Source organism: Triticum aestivum, chromosome 3A (genome assembly GCF_018294505.1).
Source record: "Triticum aestivum cultivar Chinese Spring chromosome 3A, IWGSC CS RefSeq v2.1, whole genome shotgun sequence".
NCBI classification, from domain to species: Eukaryota; Viridiplantae; Streptophyta; class Magnoliopsida; order Poales; family Poaceae; genus Triticum; species Triticum aestivum.
In genome coordinates, this window is record NC_057800.1 from 329,555,876 (window position 1) to 329,568,500 (window position 12,625).

A 12,625-nucleotide genomic window follows, 5' to 3' on the forward strand; every position below is an offset into this window, starting at 1 on the left:
GAGATTGACTGGGAGAATTTATCAAACAAGGAGCTTCATGATAAGTTTCAGCAAATGATGACTGAACAGGTGCAAGATGTGCTGAACAATTTTGAAGAGGCCATGGAGAAGATCACTGGCCTTGAGAAGACGTTCGAAACAAAGCTCGATAACAGATTTAATGAATTGCTCGCGCGTCTTCCACCACCACCACCCGCTGCACCTAACGCACCTCTCCAACAACAACAACAACGACTACCTCCACGTCGCGAAATAGACCTTCGCCGAGCGAGCCGTGTTCCTCTTGCATTTGGCCAAACTGTTGGTGCTGCTGTTGATACTTCTGTGGCTCCTGCTACTGCTGTTGCTGGTACCCAGGAGGATGATGAGTATGCGGGCGATTATGAGGATGAGGTTGATCAAAATCAGATCTACGAGCAGCCACCAGCACCACCACCAGCAGGTCGACCTCAGGTATATATTCGTAATGGTAGGCCCGCACCACCACCTCAGGTACGAGATGATGTCCATATTCCTAAACTGAAATTGAATATTCCACCATTTGAGGGTAGATATGTTCCTGATATATATCTTACTTGGGAGTTAGAAACTGAACAACGATTTATATGTTTACAATATCCTGAGGAGAGACGAGTTGCTGCTGCTGTTTGTGCTTTCACTAGTTTTGCATGTGTATGGTGGTCTGAACATTGTAGATTATATCCTATTCCAACTACTTGGGCTGCTTTGAAAACTGCTATGCGTACGCGTTGGGTTCCACCATATTATCAACGTGAATTGCTTCAAAAATTGCAGCGTTTAAGACAAGGAAAAAATTCTATAGAAGAATATTATCAGGAATTACAAACTGGCATGATTAGATGTGGTATTGTTGAGGAGAATGAAGCTATGCTTGCACGTTTTCTAGGTGGATTAAATAGAGAGATTCAGACCATTCTAGACTATAAGGAGTATACTAATATCACTCGTTTATTCCATCTTGCTTGTAAAGCTGAACGTGAAGTGCAGGATCGACAAGCATTGGGGCGAACTAACTTTTCTGCAGGCCGACCTTCATCATGGACACCACGTGCATCTTCTACTTCAACTGCACCAGCACCTCCATCCGGTGCCACCTCCAGCCGTGATACAAGAAAACAGGCACAACCACCATTATCTGCCAAGCGCACACCTGCGGGGCCTGCACAGCGTCCTTCTTCTTCCATGGCATCAACAGGGCACACAAGTGATATTATTTGTCGTCGTTGTAAGGGAGGAGGTCATTATGCGAGGGAATGCAAATCTCCGCGTGTGATGATTGCTACTGCGGATGGTGGATATGAGTCCGCTAGTGACTATGATGAGGAGACATTGGCTCTTGTTACACGTGAAGAACATGGTGGAGATGACTCTGATCATGAGACGCAATACATGGCTCCTGAAGACGCTGACAGGTTTGAATGTTTAGTTGCTCAACGTGTTTTGAGTGTGCAGGTCACACAAGCTGAGCAAAATCAGAGGCACAATTTGTTCCATACCAAGGGAGTTGTGAAGGAACGTTCTGTGCGCGTCATAATAGACGGAGGGAGCTGCAACAACTTGGCTAGCATGGAGATGGTGGAGAAGCTTTCTCTCACCACAACACCACATCCACATCCTTACTACATCCAATGGTTCAACAACAGCGGCAAGGTTAAGGTAACACGTACTGTTCGTGTGCATTTTAGTATCTCTACATATGCTGATTATGTTGATTGTGATGTGGTACCTATGCAAGCATGTTCCTTATTACTTGGTAGACCATGGCAATTTGATAAAAATTCTGTACACCATGGTAGAAACAATCACTATACTCTTGTTCATAAGGATAAAAATATTACTTTGCTTCCTATGACTCCTGATTCCATTTTGAAAGATGATATTAATAGAGCTAATAAAGCAAAACGGGAGACGAATAAGAGTGAAAATCAGATTGTGGCAAAAGAATTTGAGCAACAAATGAAGCCTAATGATAAACCATCTAGTGTTGCTTCTGAAATTAAATTGAAAAGTGCATGTTTATTTGCCACCAAATCTGATATTGATGAGCTGGATTCAGCAAATCTGTTTGCTATGCTTTTGTGTGCAAAGAGGCATTATTTTCATTCGAGGACGTGCCTTCCTCTTTGCCTCCTGCTGTCACTAACATTTTGCAGGAGTTCGCTGACGTCTTTCCACAAGACGTGCCACCGGGATTACCGCCTATTCGAGGGATTGAGCATCAGATTGACTTAATTCCCGGTGCTTCACTGCCAAACCGTGCACCATACCGTACCAATCCAGAGGAGACGAAGGAGATTATGCGCCAAGTACAAGAGCTTCTCGACAAAGGTTATATACGCGAATCCCTTAGTCCTTGTGCTGTTCCTATTATTCTAGTGCCGAAAAAGGATGGTACATCACGTATGTGTGTTGATTGTAGAGGCATTAATAATATTACTATTTGTTATCGTCATCCTATTCCTAGGCTAGATGATATGCTTGATGAATTGAGTGGCTCTACAATATTCTCCAAAGTTGATTTGCGTAGTGGCTACCATCAAATTCGTATGAAATTGGGAGATGAATGGAAAACAGCATTTAAAACTAAGTTTGGATTATATGAGTGGTTAGTCATGCCTTTTGGGTTAACTAATGCACCTAGTACTTTCATGAGATTAATGAACGAAGTTTTACGTGCTTTCATTGGATGATTTGTGGTAGTTTACTTTGATGACATATTGATTTATAGCAGATCTTTGGAAGAACATTTGGAACATTTACGTGCTGTTTTTGTTGCTCTACGTGATGCACGTTTGTTTGGTAACCTTGGGAAGTGCACCTTTTGCACCGACCGAGTATCTTTTCTTGGCTATGTTGTTACTCCACAGGGAATTGAAGTTGATAAAGCCAAGATTGAAGCTATTGAGAGTTGGCCGCAGCCCAAAACGGTCACACAAGTGAGGAGTTTTCTTGGCCTCGCTGGATTCTATAGGCGTTTTGTGAGAGATTTCAGCACCATTGCTGCACCTCTCAATGAGCTTACAAAGAAAGATGTGCCTTTTCTTTGGGGTACCGCACAGGAAGAAGCCTTCACGGTATTGAAAGATAAGTTGACACATGCTCCTTTACTCCAACTTCCTGATTTTAATAAGACTTTTGAGCTTGAATGTGATGCTAGTGGAATTGGATTAGGAGGTGTGTTATTACAAGATGGCAAACCTGTTGCATACTTTTCTGAAAAATTGAGAGGGCCTAGTCTGAATTATTCTACTTATGATAAAGAATTATATGCCCTTGTTCGGACTTTAGAAACATGGCAACATTATTTATGGCCCAAAGAATTTGTTATACATTCTGATCATGAATCTTTGAAACATATTAAATGATAGAGGCGGGGTGTCCCGATCTTTCGATGAGATGATAACTATCGATTTGGTGGAGACGACTTTGACGATCCGACTACAAACGTGCAACGACGTTGTGCCTTAGCAATCGCTAAACCAACTCCGAGAGGTTATTGACCACGCTGGAGCACGATCAACCTGACCACGAAGGTCTATTCCTGCAAGCAATCGAAGAACGAGCAAGAATATGATAAAGAAATCTGAATATTGCGAATATATATGAAGTATTGATAATGGTGGGGATCCGTAAGCGGTCTTGGTCTGGTCGTTGGACACAAACGAAGTACACGAAGTTGCAATGGCTAACTTTTAACTAAACAAATCCCAAGGAAAAGCTACTAGATGGATCTACTTATATAGGAGCAAGGGGTGGAGGCCAAGGAGGTTGGAGGACGTCCCAAGGCAGCCTAAAACTAAATCTAGGTCGTACAAGGCCAATGGGCCCAAGTGGAGGTGATGTAACACCTTTGGACTTGTAGTTTGACTCGGATTCTGCTGCAGCATCAGATTGTTTCGTCCACAACTCAACGCTCCGGACGAATTTGAAGGTGATTCCAATTGGGTTGGAAAGTGCACGAAATCTAGTTTCCAACAAAAAACGAATCACCCAATTCGGAGTCCGTATGAAAAACATGTGTGCGTTTTGAGTCAGGTATGTCTGTGCAGTCCGAATCTGAATCCAAAACGTGAGAGACTTGGACTCTATCTTCTCTTAGGCCAAAAGTGACGTGAGAGAACTTTTTGGACAGCAAATAAACATCTCTTTCTTCCTTATCTTCATATGTGGATTGTACAAATGTCCCATACACCTGCAATTAGACAAAACACAAAAGTGTGTGAAGTATTTTTGTTCTGGATAACAAAAATAGATTATTGAATAGTTTGCACTAGAAATCACCTGACAAATATGCATATATGCAATATTTTTGGTCATATCCAAGGTAGTCATGTCCTCATCATTACACGTGAAGAACATGGTGGAGATGATTCTGATCATGAGACGCAATACATGGCTCCTGAAGACGCTGACAGGTATGAATGTTTAGTTGCTCAACGTGTTTTGAGTGTGCAGGTCACACAAGCTGAGCAAAATCAGAGGCACAATTTGTTCCATACCAAGGGAGTTGTGAAGGAACGTTTTGTGCGCGTCATAATAGACGGAGGGAGCTGCAACAACTTGGCTAGCATGGAGATGGTGGAGAAGCTTTCTCTCACCACAAGACCACATCCACATCCTTACTACATCCAATGGTTCAACAACAGCGGCAAGGTTAAGGTAACACGTACTGTTCGTGTGCATTTTAGTATCTCTACATATGCTGATTATGTTGATTGTGATGTGGTACCTATGCAAGCATGTTCCTTATTACTTGGTAGACCATGGCAATTTGATAAAAATTCTGTACACCATGGTAGAAACAATCACTATACTCTTGTTCATAAGGATAAAAATATTACTTTGCTTCCTATGACTCCTGATTCCATTTTGAAAGATGATATTAATAGAGCTAATAAAGCACAACAGGAGAAGAATAAGAGTGAAAATCAGATTGTGGCAAAAGAATTTGAGCAACAAATGAAGCCTAAACCATCTAGTGTTGCTTTTGAAATTAAATTAAAAAGTGCATGTTTATTTGCCACCAAATCTGATATTGATGAGCTAGATTTCAGCAAATCTGTTTGCTATGCTTTTGTGTGCAAAGAGGCATTATTTTCATTCGAGGACGTGCCTTCCTCTTTGCCTCCTGCTGTCACTAACATTTTGCAGGAGTTCGCTGACGTTTTTCCACAAGACGTGCCACCGGGATTACCGCCTATTCGAGGGATTGAGCATCAGATTGACTTAATTCCCGGTGCTTCACTCCCAAACCGTGCACCATACCGTACCAATCCAGAGGAGACGAAGGAGATTATGCGTCAAGTACAAGAGCTGCTCGACAAAGGTTATATACGCGAATCCCTTAGTCCTTGTGCTGTTCCTATTATTCTAGTGCCGAAAAAGGATGGTACATCACGTATGTGTGTTGATTGTAGAGGCATTAATAATATTACTATTCGTTATCGTCATCCTATTCCTAGGCTAGATGATATGCTTGATGAATTGAGTGGCTCTACAATATTCTCCAAAGTTGATTTGCGTAGTGGATACCATCAAATTCGTATGAAATTGGGAGATGAATGGAAAACAGCATTTAAAACTAAGTTTGGATTATATGAGTGGTTAGTCATGCCTTTTGGGTTAACTAATGCACCTAGTACTTTCATGAGATTAATGAACGAAGTTTTACGTGCTTTCATTGGACGATTTGTGGTAGTTTACTTTGATGACATACTGATTTATAGCAGATCTTTGGAAGAACATTTGGAACATTTACGTGCTGTTTTTATTGCTCTACGTGATGCACGTTTGTTTGGTAACCTTGGGAAGTGCACCTTTTGCACCGACCGAGTATCTTTTCTTGGCTATGTTGTTACTCCACAGGGAATTGAAGTTGACAAAGCCAAGATTGAAGCTATTGAGAGTTGGCCGCAGCCCAAAACGGTCACACAAGTGAGGAGTTTTCTTGGTCTCGCTGGATTCTATAGGCGTTTTGTGAGAGATTTCAGCACCATTGCTGCACCTCTCAACGAGCTTACAAAGAAGGATGTGCCTTTTGTTTGCGGTACCGCACAGGAAGAAGCCTTCACGGTATTGAAAGATAAGTTGACACATGCTCCTTTACTCCAACTTCCTGATTTTAATAAGACTTTTGAGCTTGAATGTGATGCTAGTGGAATTGGATTAGGAGGTGTGTTATTACAAGATGGCAAACCTGTTGCATACTTTTCTGAAAAATTGAGTGGGCCTAGTCTGAATTATTCTACTTATGATAAAGAATTATATGCTCTTGTTCGGACTTTAGAAACATGGCAACATTATTTATGGCCCAAAGAATTTGTTATACATTCTGATCATGAATCTTTGAAACATATTAAAAGTCAAGCTAAACTGAATCGTAGACATGCTAAATGGGTTGAATTCATTGAGACTTTCCCTTATTTTATTGAACACAAGAAGGGAAAAGACAATGTTATTGCTGATGCATTGTCTCGTCGCTATACTATGCTTTCACAACTTGACTTCAAAATATTTGGTTTGGAGACCATCAAAGATCAATATGTGCATGATGCTGATTTTAAAGATGTAATGCAGAATTGTAAAGAAGGAAGAATGTGTAACAAGTTTGTTGTTAACGATGGATTTGTGTTTCGTGCTAACAAGCTATGCATTCCAGCTAGCTCCGTTCGTCTTTTGTTGTTGCAGGAGGCGCATGGAGGAGGATTAATGGGACACTTTGGCGTGAAGAAGACGGAGGACGTACTTGCTACACATTTCTTTTGGCTAAAGATGAGACGGGATGTTGAGCGTTTTATTGCTCGCTGCACTACATGTCAAAAAGCTAAGTCACGACTCAATCCTCATGGTTTATATATGCCTTTGCATGTACCTAGTGTTCCTTGGGAGGATATTTCTATGGACTTTGTTTTAGGTTTACCTCGAACAAAGAAGGGGAGGGATAGCATATTTGTTGTCGTGGATAGATTCTCGAAAATGGCACACTTTATACCATGTCATAAAAGCGATGATGTTGTTAATGTTGCTGATTTGTTTTTTCGTGAAATTATTCGCTTGCATGGTGTGCCAAATACTATTGTTTCAGATCGTGATACTAAATTTCTTAGCCACTTTTGGAGATGTTTATGGGCTAAGTTGGGGACTAAACTGCTTTTTAGTACTACTTGTCACCCCCAAACTGATGGACAAACTGAAGTAGTCAATAGAACGTTGTCTACTATGCTTAGGGTTGTTTTGAAGAATAATAAGAAAATGTGGGAGGAATGCTTGCCTCATATTGAATTTGCTTATAATCGTTCATTGCATTCTACTACTAAGATGTGCCCTTTTAAAGTTGTGTATGGTTTCCTACCTCGTGCACCTATTGATTTGTTGCCTCTTCCATCTTCGGAGAAGGTTAATTTTGATGCTAAACAACGTGCTGAATTGATTTTAAAAATGCATGAGTTAACTAAGGAAAACATTGAGCGTATGAATGCTAAATATAAACTTGCTGGAGATAAGGGTAGAAAACATGTTGTGTTTGCACCTGGAGATCTTGCTTGGTTACATTTGCGTAAGGATAGATTTCCTGATTTGCGCAAATCAAAGTTAATGCCACGTGCTGATGGTCCCTTTAAGGTGTTAGAGAAAATAAATGATAATGCATATAAACTTGAGCTGCCTGCAGATTTTGGGGTTAGTCCCACTTTTAACATTGCAGATTTGAAGCCTTATTTGGGTGAGGAAGATGAACTTCCGTCGAGGACGACTTCATTTCAAGAAGGGGAGGATGATGAGGACATCAATACAATTGTTACACCCACAGCCCCTGCTGCTATACATACTGGACCAATTACTAGAGCTCGTGCACGCCAACTAAACTACCAGGTACTTTCGTTTCTTGGTAATGATTCTAATGTTCATGAGAATATGATGCTGCCTAAATTGGATACATTTGTTTTGCTTACAAATGAAGGGCCTAGCTTGGAGAAGGATGAACATTGGAGCAAGAACGAGAACGGAGTTACAAGTGATGATTTCAGGACTTTGAAGCCACCATAATGGGTGCATGAAGCCTTGGACGAAATATACAAGATGCCACTTCATAAATTTCGTTCCGAGGCTATTTTAGGTGCTGCGTCACCTTATTATTGGGCCAGGCCCATGTAATTTCGAAATACATAAGTATAGGCTATTTTTAGAGTCCGTATGTGTGGGGAAACAAGAGATAGGGTTGATTTCGGACCCCTCCACCAAGGGCCACGAAATTCCCCCCCTCTTCCTCCATATATACAGCCCTTAGGGCATCGTTTAGACTTTGGGTTTTGTTTAGATTAAAAGTTCGCCATAGCTGCAACTTCGCGTACTTCGTTTGTGTTCAACGACCAGACAAAGGCGTCACAGAACCCCACCTTGATCAATAAAGCTTTCATCTTATATTCGCAATATCCAGATTGCGATCTCAGTTTCTTGCTTGTTCTTCGTTTGCTCGCAGGAAACAGACCCTCGTGGTCAGGTTGATCGTGCTCCGGCGTGGTCAATAACCTCTCGGAGTTGGTTTAGCGATTGCTAAGGCGCGACGTCCTCGCACGTTCGTAGTCGGATCGTCAAAGTCGACTTCCACCAAAGCGAAATCCACCATCTCATCGAAAGACGGGACACCTTTGCCTCTATCAGTGGGTGCACGTAGTTCTGATTTTGATCAACCTCATCCTCATAATCGCCCGCATACTCATCATCCTCCTAGGTACCAGTAGCAGCAGTAGCAGGAGCCAAAGAAGCATCAATAACAGGAACAGCAGCACCAGAAGTTTGGCCATCCTCAATAGGAACACGCTCCGCTCGTCCATACTGATTCGGAAGGATGCGTTATTGTTGGTGTTGCAGAGGTGCGATAGGTGCAGCCGGCGGTGGTGGCGGTAAACGCGCGAGCAATTCATTAAACTTGCTATCAAGCTTTGTTTCGAACGTCTTCTCCATGCCATCTATCTTCTCCATGGCCTCGTCAAATATGTTTAGCACATCTTGCACCTGTCCACTCATCATTTGCTGAAATTTATCATGTAGCTGTTTGGTCGTCAGGTTCTCCCAATCAGTCTCATCGGCTTGTGATCCTACCATGGTTAGCAGCAAATAGAAACACACAAGAATATGATCCTACAGACTACTAAGAAGTGGTGGTGGTGTATCACAAACCCGTCAAGCAAAACTCAAATTCTTACCAGTTCTTACCCAGCAGCAGGCGGTGATCGGCAACCGTTGTAGTCAAAACTCTCAAAGCTTGGAGATAGCGATTACCAGGGAGAGTCAAACGCACGACGTAGATGTATGTGGAGCTGGGAAGGCTTATAATATGGTAGCAAAAAGGGTCAGCAATAATCAATTCAGAGATGCAAAGTTGAATAAACGCTCAACGACGGTACTGTGCTGGTGCTAGGCTAGACCGTGCTAGAGACGTGAGCGTAGAACACTAACAAAATCACGGCGCTGCACGTAAACAAGGAAAAAGCACACTCTGGAATTTTTTTTCACTCTTTTTTTTGCGCTCTTTTTTTTTGCGCTCTTTTTTTTTGCGAAAAATCACTATAATGGCGAGTGTCTCAAAACTCTTCCTAGGTCAAACTGACAGGATGGGCACGAAATTTTTTCGACCAATTTTTTTTTTTCGTTTTTTCGACTGCCCGGACCCAAAAACTGGAAACGGGTCAAAAAAAACTTCCTATAATGGCACCTGTCTCAAAACACTCAGAAACACCTAAAAATAGGATAGCCAGAATTATTTTTTCGAAAAATGCGTTTTCGAAAAAATTTGGGCCTAAACGGAGGGTGGTTTCTGATTTTTTTTTCGAAACCTACTCCGGCAAGGAAACATGAATCGGAATCTAGATGGATCTCGAAAACAAACCTAATATGACAAGAACTCGGATTGGTGGTGGATATATGGTGGTGGTATATGGCAGCGGTGGAGGTATATGGCAGCGGTGGTAATATATGGATATGGATCGGTGGTGGTATATGGATACGGATTGGTGGTGGTATATGGATATGGATTCGGAGCGGTGGTGGTAGGTGACAGGGGCGATGATGATGGTGCGGTGGCGGCGTGACAACTTATGACCAAAACTCGAAACTCTAAAAGACTAACGCTAAGACCAGCAACTAGACACGACGATGCAACCGCAAATTCAACAAAGCAAAACCCTAAAAAGATTATGCAAAGGCTCAGATTGGTTCGGATATGATGAACTAACCCTAATTTTTTTGGCTTTTTCGTGGACTGTAGGTATGAAGAACAGACTCGATCTAAACTACGAAAAACTGTAAAATCTCACCGAGCAACCTGGAAATCTGATACCACTTGATAGAGGCAAAGGTGTCTCGTCTTTCAATGAGATGATGTATATCGCTTTGGTGGCAGTCGACTTTGACGATCCGACTACGAACGTGCGAGGACGTCGCGCCTTAGCAATCGCTAAACCAACTCCGAGAGGTTATTGACCACGCCGAAGCACGATCAACCTGACCACGAGGGTCTGTTTCCTGCGAGCAAACGAAGAACAAGCAAGAAACTGAGATTGCAATCTGGATATTGCAAATATAAGATGAAAGCTTTATTGATCAAGGTGGGGTTCTGTGACGCCTTTCTCTGGTCGTTGAACACAAACGAAGTACGCGAAGTTGCAGCTATGGCGAACTTTTAATCTAAACAAAACCCGAAGTCTAAACGATGCCCTAAGGGCTGTATATATGGAGGAAGAGGGGGGGAATTTCGTGGCCCTTGGTGGAGGGGTCCGAAATCAACCCTATCTCTTGTTTCCCCACACATACGTACTCTAAAAATAGCCTATACTTATGTATTTCGAAATTACATGGGCCTCGCCCAATAATAAGGTGACGCAGCACCTAAAATAGGCTCGGGACGAAATTTATGAAGTGGCATCTTGTATATTTCGTCCAAGGCTTCATGCACCCATTATGGTGGCTTCAAAGTCCTGAAATCATCACTTGTAACTCTGTTCTTGTTCCCCTTGCGCATGCCATCATTTCCATGCTTGTTCTTGCTCCAATGTTCATCCTTCTCCAAGCTAGGCCCTTCATTTGTAAGCAAAACAAATGTATCCAATTTAGGCAGCATCATATTCTCATGAACATTAGAATCATTACCAAGAAACGAAAGTACCTGGTAATTTAGTTGGCGTGCACGAGCTCTAGTAATTGGTCCAGTATGTATAGCAGCAGGGGCTGTGGGTGTAACAATTGTATTGATGTCCTCATCAACGCCTATAGAATCCAGCGAGGCCAAGGAAACTCCTCACTTGTGTGACCGTTTTGGGCTGCGACCAACTCTGAATAGCTTCAATCTTGGCTTTATCAACCTCAATTCCCTGTGGAGTAACAACAAAGCCAAGAAAAGATACTCGGTCGGTGCAAAAGGTGCACTTTCCAAGGTTACCAAACAAACGTGCATCACGTAGAGCAATAAAAACAACACGTAAATGTTCCAAATGTTCCTCCAAAGATTTGCTATAAATCAATATGTCATCAAAGTAAACTACCACAAATCGTCCAATGAAAGCACGTAAAACTTCATTCAATAATCTCATGAAAGTACTAGGTGCATTAGTTAACCCAAAAGGCATGACTAACCACTCATATAATCCAAACTTAGTTTTAAATGTTGTTTTCCATTCATCTCCCAATTTCATACGAATTTGATGGTATCCACTATGCAAATCAACTTTGGAGAATATTGTAGAGCCACTCAATTCATCAAGCATATCATCTAGCCTAGGAATAGGATGACGATAACGAATAGTAATATTATTAATGCCTCTACAATCAACGCACAAACGCGACGTACCATCCTTTTTCGGCACTAAAATGATAGGAACAGCACAAGGACTAAGGGATTCGCGTATATAACCTTTGTCGAGCAGTTCTTGTACTTGACGCATAATCTCCTTCGTCTCCTCTAGATTGGTATGGTATGGTGCACAATTGGGTAATGATGCACCGGGAATTAAGTCAATTTGATGCCCAATTGATGAGGACATGACTACCTTGGATATGACCAAAAATATTGCATATATGCATATTTGTCAGGTGATTTCTAGTGCAAACTATTCAATAATCTTTTTATGTTATCCAGAACAAAAATACTTCACACACTTTTGTGTTTTGTCTAATTGCAGGTGTATGGGACATTTGTACAATCCACATATGAAGATAAGGAAGAAAGAGATGTTTATTTGCTGTCCAAAAAGTTCTCTCACGTCACTTTTGGCCCAAGAGAAGATAGAGTCCAAGTCTCTCACGTTCTGGATTCAGATTCGGACTGCACAGACACACCTGACTCAAAACGCACACAAGTTTTTCATACGGACTCCGAATTGGGTGATTCTTTTTTTGTTGGAAACTAGATTTCGTGCACTTTCCAACCCAATTGGAATCACCTTCAAATTCGTCCGGAGCGTTGAGTTGTGGACGAAACAATCTGATGCTGCAGCAGAATCCGAGTCAAACTACAAGTCCAAAGGTGTTACATCACCTCCACTTGGGCCCATTGGCCTTGTACGACCTAGATTTAGTTTTAGGCTGCCTTGGGACGTCCTCCCACCTCCTT